General features: G+C 57.2%; 1 pseudogene; it reads right to left on the reverse strand.

Moving 5' to 3' along the window:
• Positions 1-6,695: 6,695 nt before the first annotated feature.
• Positions 6,696-18,920, reverse strand: part of LOC146764340 (uncharacterized) — a 30,042-nt pseudogene continuing 17,817 nt past the window's right edge.

Raw genomic sequence — 18,920 nt, forward strand, 5'->3', positions numbered from 1 at the left:
TGCACATGGAAGGATCAGGATTTGCTGTTCAGGATTTGCTTTGGGTCCCTGCAGAAAGGAAAGGTTTTGCAGAAAGCTCAGCAGCTCTCAGAGGATGAGCACCCACAGGCAGTGACCGGGGCTGCAGGAGTGGCACAAGAAGGCCCTGCAGCACTTGGGCACAAGGGCACAGCAGCTGAAGGCAAGAAGGGATGAGCAAAAGGCCAAGCTGAAGGCAAAGGCCATGGCAGAGTTCCCACAGCCCCTGAGGGATCAACCCCAGGGCCCAAGGGGGCCCCAGCACCCAGGGCATGACGGGGTCGGCCACAAGCACCTGGCAGAGGCATTGCCCTCCTGGCCAGGGCAGAGCCCACCCAAACAGCCCCTGGGAAGGAGTCAGGGCTCCAGCTGCAGCCCACAAGGACACTGCAAGCACAGACAGCAGCACCCTCAGCAGGAGCAAGTCCACCCCTGCATGGACATGGATTGTCAGGGCTCTCTGAGCTCCCATCCCACCGGGGACCCACCACACTGGAGCCCTGGAGAACATTCAGGCTGCATCTGCATCCAGAAGAGGCCTCTCCTGATGGACACAGGGGCCTCTCCATCCACTCTGAATCTTACACCTAAGGAGGGAAAATTGTAAAGGAATGTTTTCATTATTAAGGGAATAGATTCGAAAGTTGAGCTGGTATCATTTGTTTAATCACTATTAGGAGCTGTGAGGGATAGGTTTGAAATAAACTAATTTATTTCTCTTCCTACTGTCATTTTTATGAACCAGGAAGGAATTTGATGGTGGCATTTTAATATTGTAAAAGGTGATACAGAGGCTACTGCTGCTGTACCTTTGTGTCAAATGTCTGGCAAGGCCTGTGCTGAAGGGAACCCAGAGGTGTGGGCAGCCCCAGGGGGAAAATTTGATGTGGAGCCTCTCCACATTACTTGGAAGCAACCAGGACAAGTGGTGTCTAAAAGCAACACCCTGTTCCAGGGGAGGGAAGGAAGGGCTCACAGCCTGGTACGGAGTCCCTGCTAAAGGCAGGGCTCTTGGAGCCAGGGATGTCTCCCTACAGCACTCCTATCCTGCCAGTCAGGGAATCAGATGGCTCCAATGAGGAGGACAAGGAGAAGTGGCAGACAAAGCCCCTGTGAAATAGCTCAATTTGCAATCTAAAAAATACCTTTTGAGTATCTGAAAAAGAAGTGCTAATGATGCAGAAAGAGGTTAAATATTTGGTAAACACTGGGACTGAAGATTCCGGGTAGATTGACCCAGAGAGAGTCTGGGCAATCTCAGAAGTAACATTTCCCAGGACCAAAAAGGAGCTGAGACAATACTGAGGATTAACAGGAAATTACACAGCCTGGATTGAGGATTCTCTTCCCAGCCAGGACATTGTAGGAATTTTTAACATCACACAGCCTCCATGCTGTGGTATGGACAGGAGAAAGTGAGCAAAACTTGGGAAAATGAAGAACCAAAAATATTGATGTCTCAGCTGGGGCTCTTCCAGACTCAGAAAAGAAATTGGAATTGCAGGTGAATGTTCAACAGGGCCATGCCAAAGGAATTCTTGGGCCAAAATGTTTCACCCAGTGGCCAAAGTGGCCTCATTGTCTGCAGAATTGTGCAGCCACAGGTTCACCGGGAACCGAGGCCCAAAACCTGATGACAACAGGATCTCCAACTGTTCCAGTCTGCCATCAAGTTCAAGCTTTGATCACCAAAAGAGCCTCGCAATGGATGAGCAGTGCTCGGTTATTACAGTGTGAAACTTGTGCAGTGGCACAGGAGGATTCAGAACTGAGCACAGGGGAAGGGTTTAACCCAGCCTCCTGTTTGAACAGCCCACAGAGGGGCTGGGAAGAAACCCAGCACTGCATTCAAGTGACACAGCTCCAGACCCAGCCTGGGGGAGATTCAGGAGACATTGCCTGGCCTCAGGCAGAAAATGTCTTTGTGGATGGCTCTTCAAGGGCAGCAGAAGGGAAAAGAGTTCCAAGATACGCTGTTATTGAGGAAAGGGAATCAGACAAAGCACAGGTTACCCCCCATGGTCAGCTCAACCAGCACAGCTGTGTGTGCTTGTAAGAGCCTGGCACTGAAATACCCTGAGCAGGAAGGCTTCAATATCTTCTGGTGACACCATCTCACCTAACAGTGGGGCAAAAGCAATTCTGATTGCTCAGCAACCACTGGATCACTTATTAAGGTATTTTTATAAGACATAATTCCAATAAAAGGGATTGTGGAAGAAACAGACTCAGAGAGCAGAATTCATTTTACAGGAAAGATCCTCCAGGGGCTTATGGCAGCTTTAGGAATACAGTGGGACCTCCGTACCCCTGGCACCCCCAGAGCTCAGGCTGGGTACAAAGAATGAATGGGGAAAGAAAGAAACACCTTTGGAAGCTGGGGACAGAAACCAAGATGCCATGGGTACGGCTTTTGCCATTGGCTTGGGCAAGAAGAGGAGCCAGAGCCAGGGCAGATATTCAATTATTTCCCCTTGCAATTGATCTTGGGAATTCCTTACCCTGGGAATTCTCCACCTAGTGCAGGGTGGAGATAAGGGATGCACATTTAAAGCAGTCTGTGGCCAGAATCCTGTCTCTGGTGCAATCTCTCCCCCAGGAAGCTGGGCTGGCACAGAGCCTGCCTTGGCACTTTGCTGTTGCCAACATCCAAGCAGGACATGGGCTCTGCCTAAGGAGTGCAAAGCAGCACCACTGGTGGCCAAGTGGCGTGGCCCATGCCAAGGGGCCCCGAGGCCAGAAACAGCCGCCAGCACAGCTGAACACGGGGGGACCCCTCAGCCTGGGCTCCAGGTCTCTGCAGCCCCGGAGATTTGCACTTCCCGCCTGCAGCAGGAGGATGGGAGGCCCCCCTGAGCCTGCACTGAAGGCAGCGCAGCAGCAGCCAGGGCTCCACAGCGGGGCAAGGCCCTGGGCCTGCCCACACCTCCTCTGCTGAAATCCTCGGCCTGGCCACCCTCCCTGGGCAGCTCCAGCCACCGGGGCCAGCCCTTGCTGCCACTGCTGCAGCTTCAGTGCTCGCTGGGCCTGCACTGCCACAGCTGCTGGGGAGACACCGGGACAATTCCACTCTGGCTCTCACTCACACTCACACACTGCCCTGCCTGCCACTGCATCCATGGAAAATAGACCAGCTCATAGACTTGAGCATTGTTAACCTTTGATTTCTCTACTCAGGCTTGCTTTGCCTTGGCCTTGGGGAAACAAATGTTAAAGGTTTTGTTAAGGGATGTTACACCACTCAGTGGAGATGAGTTTCACACCTCAACACACTGGGAATGGCCCAAAATATACCCACAAAGATAACGACCAGCAGCAAAACATCAACCCCAGCAGCAAACAGCAACCAACACCTACCCCAGACACTGCCCCCGGCAGGGCTGCAGACACCTGGTCTGCAAAAGGCTGAGAAGGAAATCCAGCACTTCCCACCTCATTAACAGCACAAACCAAGAAATCCGGGTCCAACAGGAAACCAAATACTAAAAACTGCACAACTTGAAACTACAAAACATTAAACCACTATGTTTAGACTGGGTCAGACTGTATCAAGTTTGGGAAAATTCGAGTAAAACCCACGTGTCATGGAACAATTTTCTCGGCACACCCGGTCTGTGTGGGGATGGAGTGATTTCTGTTGCACATCCTGGCCAGAATCAAGGAATGCCTTGACTCTAACACTAAACATATTGGTGGAGTTTTTCTTTTTCCTGCAGTTCCAGTGCAAAGTTTAGAGCATTAGAGTATTTTCGGAAATAATCCCACTTCTATTGCCAGTTATGTTTGGGTCAGAGATGTGAGAATGAACTTTTACTCTGAGGAGAAGTAGAAAAAACTGAATTGCCTTGGAATTTTTTGTGTATGTTTCTGTAAGAGATACCAAAATTTTGGTCTGGGTTTGTCAACATTCACCTTTAGGCTGCACTTTGCAAAACTAGAAGAGATTTAAAGGTGACCCTTTAAGTCACAAACACTAAATGGACTATTTGAAGGAAAAAAAAAAAGCAGCAGGTTGTGGGGGGGGCATAAGTGAGGCTGCTGAAGGCCTCTCTGGAAGACAATCTTCTTTCCAGGCAGCCAGGAGGAGCTTTAGAAATGCAAATTAACACTGCCAGGACAAAGTGGGACAATGTACCTGGCTCTTCTTGCCTGAGGCAGGAAGTGGCTGATTCCCTCTGCCCCTCACCCCAAGCTCTGCCTGCTTGCACAGATGGAATCTGCACAGCTGAAGGCAGAGCCCATGCTGAGGATCTCTGACTCTGCAACAGAAACGGCTGAAGCTGCAAAGGGAAACAGCAAATGGAGAATATCGGGAAAACTTCACTAAAATAAGGGGGGGATCATCCCTCTGCCCACTCCAACATCTGCTGTCACTGTCTGTGCTGTACAGGGTGTATCAGAGCACTGGGGATTTTGCTATAACAAGTTCAGGGAAATCAGTTGGAATTCAAGTATTTGATGATGGAATAAGAAAAAAATGCTCAATTGATGCAACCCTAGCTTGCGGGAACACCCTAAAATAGGGTAAAGTATTGAATGGCCACCAGAACAAATCCTACAACACCATGGACCAGCCCCTGGGAACCCAAACCAATTCATATCAGGAGACAGATAACCCATTTATCATTTCAATGGCATTATTAAATTATAAGCTGTCCTCCAAATAAGAACCAACCAGACAGCTCCAGCTCCTGACTTTCCTGCCGACCAAGGCACTGAAATGAGGAACACAACATTTCACCAGGGAATGGGATCAGATTATTTGTGAGCAGAAAAAACAGGATTTTGGGGAAAATTAAATGGCTCAAACTGCTGCTGGTAAAGAGATCACAAAGGAAAAGTGGTAAAAAAAGCTAAGAAAAGAAATAGGGATAGCAGTTTATGTATTGGTCCAAACATGGAAAGGATGGGAATGGGACACGGTTTCGTGGCTCCCTGGCACACCAGGGATTAAAGGAATGCTGCTTCTCCTCTTCTGTGCTGCAGCAACTCTCATCTTTTTACCATGCTCCACACCTTGGCAGTGCAGCTCATCCAGCAGCTGAGCCAGGGCATGCAGGTGGCAGCCAGGCCTCCTGATCCACAAACGGCTACAAAAGGACAGCGAATGAGGGCACCGAGAATAATCCCAAAAACAAAGAGGACCCGGGAAGGACAAAACAGAGTCAAGGAGTGAATCTGCCTGGAGATAGGGCCAGGCACTTGTAGATAAGGGGAGAAACCATCAGTTCCAATAAATGTTACAAGTTGACCCAGACAGCTGCTCAAAGTCCCGCTACATTCCCGAACCTCGAGAAGAACAAAGACTTAACAGAGCCATGAATATCGGCTGTTCTACAAAAGGAGGGTGCATATTAACGAGCACAGGCTCCAGGCGCATCGGGAAGTCGGAACCTTCCAAGGAACTCAGCCGGTGGGCAAAGGCAGAGGGAGATGCGGCCGGGAAAATGAGGATAAAAAGGAGGCTGCGGACTACAGCCACGGCAGAGAGCGCACGGCAAATGCCCCACGGCCTCTGCCCCTGCTCGGCAATAAAGTCACTTTGACAGGACTCCTCGCTCTCCTCCGGGCACACGAACCTCCGGCGACGGGAATTTCCCCGCCCGCTCCCGGCCGCGGGGCAGCCCCTCTGTCCTACCCACAGCAGCCGGGCCGAGCCAGCGCTGCTCCGGCAGCGGCTCCTGCCCGGCCCCGGCGGGAAGGAGACCGCGGGCAGCCGCTCCCGCAGCGCCCTCAGCCCGGGGCCGGCACGGGCCGGACACGGCACCGGCGAGCCGCCGGAGCCCCCTGCCGCCCCCTCCGCCCGCAGTCGGCCCCGAGCCCCCGCAGAGCCCAGCGCGGCTCCCACCTGCGCCGGGGCCGCCTCCGAGCTCCGCCGCCGCCGCCTCACCGCGCTCCGGCCGCTGCCGCCGCTGCCGGGCCCGCACAGCCGCTCGGCCAATGGCGGCGCTGCGCGGCCACGGCCGCCCTCAGCCCGCCGCCGGGGCCGCGCCGCGCCCCGCTCCCACCAATCAGCGCGCCGCAACCGCGACTGACGGCACCGGCGGCCAATGGCAGCGAGCTCGGGGCGGGCTCTGCGCACGGCCCCGCCTCGCCCCGCGCTCTCGGCGCCCCCGGGCTGCGTGAGGGGAAAGCCGGAGATGAGGAACAGCCCCGGCACGGGCCCGGGCCGAGCCGGGATTGAGCTGCCCACACAAACAAACTTCTCCGCGCCTCCCGCCACGGCTTTCCCGGCCCTGCGCCTCCCGTGCCTCCGCCTCTGCGGGAAGCCCAGGAGCCTCACTTCTCCTGCCCCTCGTTAGCGCATCAGTGCTTCGCTTTGATTTCCCCCGAAAAGGGAAACCTGCCCGAAGCCCTGTGGGTGGGTGGGGCAGGGGAGAGATTTCTGTCAGAAAACTCCAAAGACTCGGAGCAGGAGAAGGAGAAGTCAGTGCAGAGCCTTAAATGCAGCTTTCCCCACGCCTCCCTGCTCCCAGCTGCACCTCCTCCCCCGGCAGGGCAGGAGACAGGGAATGGGGCCATGCTCAGCTCATCCCCCGGGGCTTCTCCCTCTGCTCAGGGACAGGAGTCGTTCCCTGCTGCACCCTGCGCTCTCTCCCGGCCGAGACTTCTCCAGGAACTTCTCGGAGCGGAGTCCATCCCCTGGGCACAGCCCCCTCCGAGTGCTGCAGCGTGGGTCACTGTGCCACGGGCTCAGTCCTGCCAGGACAGGCTGCTCCAGCGGGGCCCCTCTGCCCGCGGGCTCACAGCCTCCTCTCAGGCATCGCCGAGCTCCAGCCCGGCTCCTCCAGGGGCTGCAGGGGATCTCTGCATCCCCATGGACCTGCAGGGGATCTCTGCATCCCCATGGACCTGCAGGGGGATCTCTGCATCCCCATGGACCTGCAGGGGGATTGTGGCAGTCCAGGGCGTCGCTTTGGCTGCCCTGAAGTCCTGGGTCCCTGGCAGGGGTCAGGAACCCCCCTGTACAGACCCCCCATAGACACTGTCTCTGATCTCTGTCGATGGAAAAGAGTTTTCAATCTTACAGGATGAATTACAAGCTCTGTTTGATATAAGTAATAAGAAAGTATGGCACGTGTGCAAAAGTAAAATTTTAGGATTCTCAATAAGTGGCCCAAAGGGGACAAGATGGAAGAAATTGCATGTGTCTTGTCCTTTTTCTTCTTCATGCCCTCCATGTTTCACTGTAGTTTTGGCATTTTTCTGTTGGTTTAGGCTGGGGACACACTGTTCAACGTAGGTGACAGATATTGGCACATTATTGTAAATATAGCACAGGTAGTTTCTGGTATTTAATGTTTGTAACATCCCACTGAGGACAGAGCCCCACACGCTGCCTTGCAGGACAGAGCTGCGGCAGGGCAGCAGAACATGTTAGAGATAAACAGAATAAACAACCTTGAAAACCAGCACAGACGATTTATTACTTCTTCTTTGGCAGCAGGGCTGACAGAGACTTCCTACAATCTTGGAATCATCAATACCACAGATTCCAACAGGGGATCTCTGCATCCCCATGGATCTGCAGGAGGATTTCTGCAGCCCTACTGTAATATATGTTATGGAATTATTCGTGCTTACGTAAAGTGTACAGGTAATAAGTTGTGCTTGTATAAAAATATTCTCAAAGTTATAAAAGACCACAAGCTGCAGCCGGGGAAAGATTGCAAAACCACAGATGGCAGCAGAAAGAAAGTCCTAATACACAAAAGAAAATTTCCACCAGAACCGGCAGAATTTCGCACAAAGAGCTGGGCATTTTGCACAGAACCGCCGGAATCGCACACAAATATTCGGGAATTTCGCGCAGACCCGCCCGGATGGCGAATCCCGGAGCCGCCCGCAGCGCGCCCCGCACGGCGGGGGCGGGTCCCGCCCCTCGCAGCCCTCACCTGCCGCCCAGGTGAGCTGGTGCAGCTCGGCCGAGGTGTTTTGTGCCACTGCGGGAAGGCGTTCTCGCAGCGCAGCGCGAGCGGCGCCTGAACCCGCACCTGGGCCCGCGGCCTTCACCTGCACGCAGCGCCGCGAGCGCTTCGGGATGAAACAGCGCTGCCGAGACATGGAACCCACCCCGGGCTGCGGCCCTGCACCCGCAGCACCTGCGAGCGCACCTTCGTGTGGAGGGACGGCTTCGTCAGGCACCGGGACACCTGTGCGGGGACAGCTGGCACACCTGAGTGACACCTGGATGACACATGGCACACCTGAGTGACACCTGAGTGACACCTGAGTGACCCCTGAGCAACACCTGAGCAACACCTGGCACACCTGAGTGACACCTGGGTGACACATGGCACACCTGAGTGACACCTGAGTGACCCCTGAGCAACACCTGAGCAACACCTGGCACACCTGAGTGACACCTGGCACACTTAAGTGACACCTGAGTGACACCTGGCACACCTGAGTGACACCTGAGTGACACATGGCACACCTGAGTGACACCTGGGTGACACCTGAGCGACACCTGGCACACCTGACACCTGAGTGACACCTGAGTGACACCTGGCACACCTGAGTGACACCTGGGTGACACATGGTACACCTGAGTGACACCTGAGTGACACCTGAGTGACCCCTGAGCAACACCTGAGCCACATCTGAGTGACACCTGAGTGACACCTGAGCCACATCTGAGTGACACCTGGCACACCTGGACACAGGTACATCACACCTCAGTAACACCTGAGTAACACCTGGGTGACACCTGGGCACAGGTAATGTTACAGCTAGGGACGGATGTCACACCTTGGCACAGGTGATGTCACACCTGGGTGGGTGCAGGGACACAGAGCCACCTGTGCAGGGACACGGTGATGTCACGTGCGTGACATTATCACATCTGGGGGATGAGACACCTGGGGACGGGGGGAACATCACAGCTGGTGAGGTGACATCACACCTGGTGGATTTAGTGACATCACACCTGGTGGAGTGACATCACACCTGGTGGAGTTGGTGACATCACACCTGGTGGGCTGGAGAGGTGACAGGGGAGGGGACAGGTGGGCACGACAGTGATGTCACGCCCAGATGAGCCTGGAGGTCACACACCTGGATGATGTCACAGCTGGGCAGGAGGGGTGTGTGGACAGGTGATGTCATGGCCAGGTGAGCTGGTGATGTCACACCTGGGTGGGGGTGAGGTCATAACCAGGTGACACCACACCTGAGTGGAGAGGTGATGTCACACCTGGGTAGGTGGGTGATGTCATAACCAGGTGACATCACACCTGGATAACCAGGTCCCACCCACACCTGGGCACCTGGACCCTCACACCTGCTTTCCTCTCACCTAGATCCCTCATACCTGAGTCCCAGCCCACCCAGATGTTGGGGTGCCTGCCCACCTGGATCACCAGTTCCCAGAACACCTGGGCATCTGCACCCCGCCCAGACACACCTGGATCCACCCAGGACACCGGGATCCCCCCAGAAAACACCTGGAGCTATGGAGGAACACCTGGAACTGCCCCCAGGATACCTGAGACCCCTCCCAGGCACACCTGGATGCCTCCTGAACACAGCAGGAACCCCCAGGCACACCTGGATCCCCCTGAATAACACCTGGGACACGCCCAAAACCACCTGGAAATGCCTCAGGGACACCTGGATCACCCCTGGGACATCTGAACCTCCCTCAAGGACACCTGGATCCCCCCAAAAACCACCTGGGCCCACCCAAAACCCACTTGGACCCACCCAGGAACACCAGGGACCCCCCAAACTCATTTGGACCCCCCCCAAAGCCCACCTAGAACCCCCCAAAATCCCACCTGGCCCCTCCCCCGTGAAATCACAGGTGTGGTCCTGCTCCCCCACTGCCCTGGGTTTGAAATTTTGGGTCGATTTGTGGCGATTCTTGGTTTCCATTGATAAAACTATCTACTATGGGGTGGGGCCAAGGCTGATTGGGGCGGGGCCTCAGGGGGGCGGGGCCAGAACGCGGAGCTGGGAATGGGGAGGGGCGGGGCCTGAGGGGGCGGGGCGCTCGGTGGGCGTGTCCAGCAGCGAGGGGCGGGGCTAAAACACGGGGCGGGGCCCAAGGGGGCGGGGTCAGTGTCTGGGGGTTCGTCCTGCCCCCACCCACCCCCCCAAATTCCCCCAGACCCTCCCTCACCGCCCCTCCCCCACCCATGGGACACACCCCGAAACCTCCCCAGCCCCTCCCCCCTCGGTCCCCCGGAGCTGTTTTCACCTGGGAACCCCCAAATCTTTGGGAATTCTCACCTGGGACACCCTAAAGCTCACCTGCACCCCTCCAAAATCTCCTCAGGACCCTGCAAACCTCACCTGGGACCCCCAAACCTCACCTGGAACCCCCCAAACTCTCACCTGAGACCCCCAAACTTCTCCTGGGACCCCCAGACCTCACCTGGGCAGCTGGGAAACCACAAATCATTGGGAATTCTCCTCTGGGACCCTCCAAACCCTCACCTGGGACCCCCTAAAGCTCACCTAGGACTTCCCCAAAATCTCCTCAGGACTCCCCAAAAGCGGCCAAAGGTGGGGTGGGGCCGGGGCGATGATGTCACCTCTTCCTGTTTTCCCTCCCCAGCCATGTTCCCGCGTGTCCCCAAGTGTCCCCGGCCGTGTCCCCTCCCCGGAGTGTCTCCAGCGGCCATGGAGCCCCACGAGGTGCGACAATCCTGGCTTGGGGGCGGGAGGGGACTGGGGGCACACGGGTGGCAGAGGGACAGAGGCGTGGCAGGAGGGGACAGTGGGGACACGGGGGGGCAGAGGGGTGGAGGGGACTGAAGGTGGCAGGAGGGAACAGGGAGGGACAGTGGGGGATGAGGGGGTGGCAAAGGGACAGAGGGGACAGCAGAGCCCTCCAGGGAGGGGACAATGGAACCCTGGGAGGGCACAGGGGCCACTGTAGGAGGCCACAAGTGCCACCAGGTCCCTGACACCTCCCTTGTCCCCTCCCAAGCTGTCCCCCCACCAGCTGCTGGAGGCGATGGTGGCCGTGGTGGCCACACTGGGCAAGCTGGTGGCCACCCTGAAAGAACTGACGGCCACCGTGGCCAGGCCGCACAGGGACGTGCTGCTGGCCGTGTCCCCAGAGTTCCTGCGGGTGGCTGTGGGGACCTTGATCTTTCACCTCCAGGACTACCTTTGCCACCGCCCTGTCCCCTCCCTGGGCCACCACCCTGTCCCCTCCCTGGGCTGGACCCTGGCCCACCTCGGGGACACCCCAGGGACCACCTGGGCCGATGTGAGAGCCCTGGCCAGCGCCAGGCGTGTCCTGGACAGGCTCATGGACAGCTGGGCCCGGCTGGCCAAGGGGGCCACCAAGCTCTGTGACGCCTGCAGGGATGCGGCCACCAGGAGCGGACAGCGGCTGGAGCTGCACCTGGGGCTGCTGGGGGACTTGGTGGCCGCGTGTGACGAAGCCACCGCGTTCCCCCGGGAGCTGCAGCGCCGGCTCGGGGACATCGAGGCTGCCCTGGAGGGGACAATGGAGGTGTCCCCTGATTTCCGTGCGGCCTTGGTGGCCACAGTGACCGAGGCTGAGCAGCTGTGGGAGGCCAGTGCCCGCCTGGCCACGCGTCACCTGCTGGGGACACTTGGGGACATCAACACCCTCTTCTTCTGTCCCTCTCCTGGCCACGGTGGCCGCGTGGTGGCCGAGCGGGGCCAAAGAGCCATGGAGGACATCCCGAGGCTGCTGTGCACAGAGCAACATCACCACTGGGCTGTAATCAGGCCGGTGTCACCTCTGCAGAGACTCGGGGACATCCTGATGGCACTTTGGGAGCACTTGGGGACACTTTGGGAAGGCGTGTGGCGACGCTGGTGGGGGCAGGGGGGTGAACGAGCCTCCCCTCAGTGCCCTGCAGGAGACCCGGCTGGGATTTGGGGGCCGGGGGGGTCCCCAGGCAGCCCCCGCTGCTGAGCACTGACCCTGCCTAGGGGGGTGCCAGGACCCCCCAAAAACCGCACCCGCACCCCCTTCAGTGCCCCCGAACCCCCTCGAGCCCTGACCCCCCCCTCACCAGGCACTGGGACGAGTGGAGACCCCCCCTCGGTTTTCTGGTGGTCGAGATGACCCCGAGATTGTGAAAAGTCCTTTTCTCCCAGCCCACGCGGGCAGAGAAGGAGTCGAGATGTGGAGCTTTGCTTCTCAGGGCCGTTTATTTTCCCTTGTCTCTAACACGCTTTGTCTGCTCTGCTGAGCTCTGTCTGGCAGCTCGGTCTGTGGCAGCCTCCCTGCCCTCAGGGCGCTGTTTGCCTTTTACACTAAAAACTACCTGTACTGTGTTTACATTAACGTGCCAATATCTATAATTTATGTTGGACAGTGAATAGAATAGTGTCATCATCTCAGCAAGACATGGAGGGCAAGAAGAAGGAGAAGACAGTCAGGACACGCCCAAATCCCTCCATCTTCTTCCCTTAAACCCCGTATTGTAAAACCCTAAAATTTTACTTTTCCACCCTGTGTTAATTCACCTACCACGCTACTCAAACCCTTGTATTTTGTAATTCCTCATACAAAGTTGGCAATTTTCTCCAGGGGCTAAAACCAAAGCCACTGTTGTTCTTGACACCGTGCCAAGGTCTCTGAGCCCACTGCCAGGGTCTCGAGCCATCCTGGCAGCCAGAGGAATGTCCTGGATTCCGACACCCCCCAATTACCGAGCAGTGGGAGCCCCCCGGGCACTGCCCCCCCCTCACCAAGCACCGGGATAGGGAACGAACCCCCCAGGCACCGGGACAACCCCGGCAGCAAAACCCCCATGCACCGGGACAGGGACCGGGCCCCCCTCGTGCTCCGACCCCCCCAAGCACTGGGCCTGGATTCCCCTTTGTGTCCCCCACCCATGACGGAGGTTCCATCCCCTCCCCTTTGATCCCCCCAGAGCTGTGGGACCCCCAGGAACAGTGCTGTGACTGGGGGGGACCCCAAGCACTGAGGGGGCTTGGGGGGTTCACCAGCACCAGGGGAGTCCCTTAGGGTTTGGTCTTTCCCCCTCCCCCCACCCGCCCCGTTATCTCCCAGGACCCCCTGTTATCATCAGGGTCTCCCCCAGTTTACTGGGACCCCCCCAATACCTGCTTCCCCTCTTCACCGATCCCCCCAAAAGCACTGGGACCCCCTGAGCCATGAGCCCCCCCAGTGCACCAGGACCCCCCACTCACCTCCCATCCCCCATCCATGGGAACCCACCCAAATCACAGCAGCACAAGGAGAAAAAGCCAACACCTTCCCCACACCCAACAGGGATCACCAGGACCACGGATCATCGGGGCTCTGCCCAACTGGGGTCACTGGGGATCATCCAGGCCTGATCCTCCCATGGGGGATGGAGCTGCAGCAGCACAGCAAGCTCTTCCCTCACTTCAAGCTCTTCCCTCACTCTGAGCACTTACAGGGCTTCCCTTAGTGGTGCCTCTGTTGGTGCTGGGTCAAGTTTGAGCTCATGGAGAAGTTCTTCCCACACTTCCCACACTTGTAGGGCCTCTCCCCGGTGTGGATGCGCTGGTGCTCAGTGAGGTGGGAGTTTCGCTTGAAGCCCTTCCCGCAGTCGGGGCAGCGGTAGGGCCTCTCCTCTGTGTGAATCCGCTCATGTAGGAGGACACTGGAGCTGGTCCGAAAGCTCTTCCCACACTCCCCACACTCGTAGGGCCTCTCCCCAGTGTGGATGCGCTGGTGTGTTCTAAAGTCTGAGCTCCACCGAAACCTCTCCCCACATTCCAAGCACTCATAGGGCCGTTCCCCAGTGTGGATCACCTGGTGCTCGATCAGGCCAGACCTGTGTCTGAAGCCCTTCCCACACTTCCCACACTCGTAGGGCCTCTCCCCAGTGTGGATGCGCTGGTGTCTTCTCAGGCCTGACCTCCTCCCAAAGCTCTTGCAACATTCCAAGCACTCAAAGGGCCGTTCCCCAGTGTGGACCACCTGGTGCTCATTCAGGCCAGACATGTCTTTGAAACCCTTCCCACACTTCCCACACTCGTAGGGCCTCTCCCCAGTGTGGATGCGCCGGTGCACGGTGAGGTAGGAGTTGTGCTTGAAGCCCTTCCCGCAGTCGGGGCAGCGGAAGGGCCTCTCCTCTGTGTGAATCCGCTCATGGAGGAGGAGATGGGAGCTGGTCCGAAACCTCTTCCCACACTCCCCACACTCGTAGGGCCTCTCCCCAGTGTGGATCCTCTGGTGCCGGATCAGGTTGGATCTCCAGCTGAAACCCTTCCCACATTCCAAGCACTTGTGGGGCTTCTCCCTGCCATGAGGCTTCTCCACCAGCTCCGAGCTCCGCCTGGATCTCCGCCCGCCTTCCTGGCTCAGGGGGGCTCTTTCCTCCCTGCAGCTCCCTGGGCTGGGTTTGCAGCTCCTCCTCCTGCAGCATCTCCGGGGCTTTTCCTCCTCCTCCATCCAGCCACATCCAGGGAATGACAAATCCTGGTTTGAGGGAAAAACAAGAGGAGAGCTGCTTGGACTGGAAGTTCCTTCTTCCCAAGTTCATCTCAGGAAGTCATTGGGAATCTTGTGTCTGTAAGAACCTCCAAAACACCAAGATTCAGCCCAAAAATCCCACAAACTTTAAGACACAAATCAAAACCTCCCCAAACATCACAGCTCAGCAAAAACCTCCTCCAAAATATAAAGATTCAGCTGCCACATAAAACCAAAGCACCAACATTTAGCCCAAGAAAGCTCAGAAACACCAAGATTCACCCCGTGAAAATCATGGATCCACTTCCACAGTCACCTGCTGCATGTGGAGGGAGCAGCGCCCCTGGGGCTGGGGGAGGCTGCAGACACAGGGAGTGGTGGAACCTTCTGCTGCTTCCTCTTTCTGCTCCTTCTCCTCCTCCTCTTGTGTCTCTACTCTTCCTCACACTCCTCTTCCTCCTGCTATTCCTCCTTCTCCTGCACAATCCCACCTTCTCATGCCACCTGCACCGTTTGACCATTCTGTTCCTCAAGCCTGCTTCTCCTTCCCTTCTCCTCCTGCCCCCAGGCCCAGCACCCACTGCCGGCTCCCTCTTCCCCCCAGCCCCACAGCATCCCAGCGCAGGGGCAGGGATGGAGCTGGGGCAGGTCGGGCTGGGGCAGCGCTGGGCTCTCGGCCGCTCCCGCCCGCACTCGGTCCCCACTGCAGCCGCTCCCGCCAGGACAGCGCGGGGGGGCCCGGCCTTGGCGCTGCCCCACTCCCACCTCCCCAAATTCCCCTCGCGGGGCCATGGGGCCGAGGGGCGCGCAGGTGGGTCCAGGTGGGGAACGCGGGGAGCTGCGAGTCTGCCTGGCAACTGGTGAGTCATCAGCGCCGCGGGCTCTGATTGGCTGAGCTCTGCCCGAGCCCTGGGGCTGCAGCACAGAGGGGACACCCTGCTCCAGGGGGGATGTCCCACAAACGGGGGACCCCATGAAAGGAACAACAGGAAAGTGTCTTTACAAACAGATGCTCTGAATCTGCTCGGAGATAGGGCCAGGGAGCTGTAAAAAAGGAAATGACAGGAGACACCATCAGTTTCAGAAAATGTTATCAATTGATGACACAAACTGCTGCTCAGCCAAGGTCCTTCCCTATTCATGAAATTCCAGAAGAACAACAAAGACTTAACAGAGCCATGAATATCGTTTGCTATATAACAGCAGGGAACATATCAAGGTGGGTATGTAGTAGGTGGATTGGGAAGTCTGTACCTGTCAAGTGCTTCAGCCAGTGGGGAGAGCAGAGGGAGATGTGGCCAAGAAAGTTCAGATGAAAAAGAGACTGTGTCCTCCAACAATTGGAGATATCCCATGGGGAATGTCCCATGGCCTCTCCCATTTTTAGGAATGAAATTCCATTTACAGGACTCCTCTGTCTGCTCTGCGGACAGAATCGTCTGGTGATGTCAATTTTTCCGCACACCCTGGGGCTCATCCCGAATTCCTTCCAACCTCCAGGGCGGCGGGCAGGGAGTGCAGCTGAAGGTGCCTCACCCACTTTGGGTGATCGGCTCCCTTGAATGGCGGCGGCACCGGGGATTGATTGGGGACCCGGGAGTGACCAGGAGACAGACGAGTGACACATCAGGGGGGTCTGGGAAGAGTCAGCAGGGAGAGAGCACTGAAAATCTCATCAGTGAGTGCCCGGGATCTTCGGGGAGTGAACATGGCAGGGCACCCATGGAGGGGAGAAAAGGGAAAGCCAGGGAGGGGTCCTGGCCAAAGGGATGATGATCCCAAAATGTCTCTGAAGGGTCCCTTGGGAGAATGTTGAGGTAGTTTGCACATTCCCCCAGAGGTAATTAAGGACATGGACACCCAGGGAGGCAACAAGGAAAGTGGAGAAGGCATTTAGACAACAGGGGATGGATGGTATTCGTGTCCTGGGAAGGAATCAGGTGAAGGGGAGTGTGCAGCAATATGGTTCTGGCAAGAAGCAGCAGGAGGAATCTGTGTGGTAAGAAAAAGGATGATAGCAAAGAGGAGGAAGAGAAAAATACTCTGGATTGGGATGTTTTTCCACAGAGTCTTAACCTCACAATTTGCCAGCTAATATTTTGAATTCCCAGTTGCCCAAGACAAGAAAAGCAGGAGGTCAGGATGCCAGGGGTTTCTCTGCGCTGGCAGCGGCAGCACCGGGCGCAGAGGTGCGGCACCGGGAGCACGGGCTGGGGCCTGTGGGGAGCTGCGGGGCCGGGCCGGGGCTGTGGGGCAGCCGGGGCTCAGCGCCGGGCGCTGCCTGACCCCACCAGCCCCGGGCAGGGCCGGCAGTGGCCCCCGGCCCCCAGGAGGCTGCGGGACGCCCCGGCCGCTGCCCGGCCCCGGGGAGCTGCCGGCCCTGCCCGCCGGGGGGGCCGCCTTTGGACACTGCGGCAGGACAGGCACCGGCTCTGCCACACGGGCTGGGCAGGGACCCTGAGCACAACGGGGAAAACAAAGGAACAGCTGGGAAATGCAGAGTGCACATGGAAGGATCAGGATTTGCTGTTCAGGATTTGCTTTGGGTCCCTGCAGAAAGGAAAGGTTTTGCAGAAAGCTCAGCAGCTCTCAGAGGATGAGCACCCACAGGCAGTGACCGGGGCTGCAGGAGTGGCACAAGAAGGCCCTGCAGCACTTGGGCACAAAGGCACAGCAGCTGAAGGCAAGAAGGGATGAGCAAAAGGCCAAGCTGAAGGCAAAGGCCATGGCAGAGTTCCCACAGCCCCTGAGGGATCAACCCCAGGGCCCAAGGGGGCCCCAGCACCCAGGGGATGACGGGATCGGCCACAAGCACCTGGCAGAGGCATTGCCCTCCTGGCCAGGGCAGAGCCCACCCAAACAGCCCCTGGGAAGGAGTCAGGGCTCCAGCTGCAGCCCACAAGGACACTGCAAGCACAGACAGCAGCACCCTCAGCAGGAGCAAGTCCACCCCTGCATGGACATGGATTGGCAGGGTTCTCTGAGCTCCCATCCCACCGGGGACCCACCACACTGGAGCCCTGGAGAACCCTCAGTCTTCGTCTGAAAATGGAGAAAATGTGTTTGTGGATGGCTCTTCAGGGGCAGCAGAAGGGAAAAGAGTTCCACGACACGCTGTTATTGAGGAAAGGGAATCAGACAAAGCGCAGGTTACCCCCCATGGTCAGCTCAACCAGCACAGCTGTGTGTGCTTGTAAGAGCCTGGCACTGAAATGCCCTGAGCAGGAAGGCTTCAATATCTTCTGGTGACACCATCTCACCTAACAGGGGGGCAAAAGCAATTCTGATTGCTCAGCAACCACTGGATCACTTATTAAGGTAACTGTAAAAGAAGTAATTAATATAAAAGGGATTGTGGAAGAAACAGACTCAGACAAGCAGAACTCATTCTCCAGGAAAGATCCTCCAGGGACTTATGGAAGCTTTAGGAATACAGTGGGACCTCCAGAACCCCTGGCACCCCCACAGTTCAGGCTGGGTACAAAGAATGAATGGGGAAAGAAAGAAACACCTTTGGAAGCTGGGGATAGAAACCAAGATGCCATGGGTACGGCTTTTGCCATTGGCTTGGGCAAGAAGAAGAGCCAGACCCAGGGCAGATACTAAATTATTTCCCTTGCACTTGATCTCGGGAATTCCTTACCCTGGGAATTCTCCACCTAGTGCAGGGTGCAGATAAGGGATGCACATTTAAAGCAGTCTGTGGCCAGAATCCTGTCTCTGGTGCAATCTCTCCCCCAGGAAGCTGGGCTGGCACAGAGCCTGCCTTGGCACTTTGCTGTTGCCAACATCCAAGCAGGACATGGGCTCTGCCTAAGGAGTGCAAAGCAGCACCACTGGTGGCCAAGTGGCGTGGCCCATGCCAAGGGGCCCCGAGGCCAGAAACAGCCGCCAGCACAGCTGAACACGGGGGGACCCCTCAGCCTGGGCTCCAGGTCTCTGCAGCCCCGGAGATTTGCACTTCCCGCCTGCAGCAGGAGGATGGGAGGCCCCCCTGAGCCTGCACTGAAGGCAGCGCAGCAGCAGCCAGGGCTCCACAGCGGGGCAAGGCCCTGGGCCTGCCCACACCTCCTCTGCTGAAATCCTCGGCCTGGCCACCCTCCTTGGGCAGCTCCAGCCACCGGGGCCAGCCCTTGCTGCCACTGCTGCAGCTTCAGTGCTCGCTGGGCCTGCACTGCCACAGCTGCTGGGGAGACACCGGGACAATTCCACTCAGTTACACTCACACTCACACACTGCCCTGCCTGCCACTGCATCCATGGAAAATAGACCAGCTCATAGACTTGAGCATTGTTAACCTTTGATTTCTCTACTCAGGTTTGCTTTGCCTTGGCCTTGGGGAAACAAATGTTAAAGGTTTTGTTAAGGGATGTTACACCACTCAGTGGAGATTAATTTAACATCTCAACACACTGGGAATGGCCCAAAAGAGACCCACAAAGACAACGACCAGCAGCAAAACATCAACCCCAGCAGCAAACAGCAACCAACATCTACC

The sequence above is a fragment of the Lonchura striata genome, chromosome 35, assembly GCF_050655825.1.
Source record: "Lonchura striata isolate lonStrDom1 chromosome 35, ASM5065582v1, whole genome shotgun sequence".
NCBI classification, from domain to species: domain Eukaryota; kingdom Metazoa; phylum Chordata; class Aves; order Passeriformes; family Estrildidae; genus Lonchura; species Lonchura striata.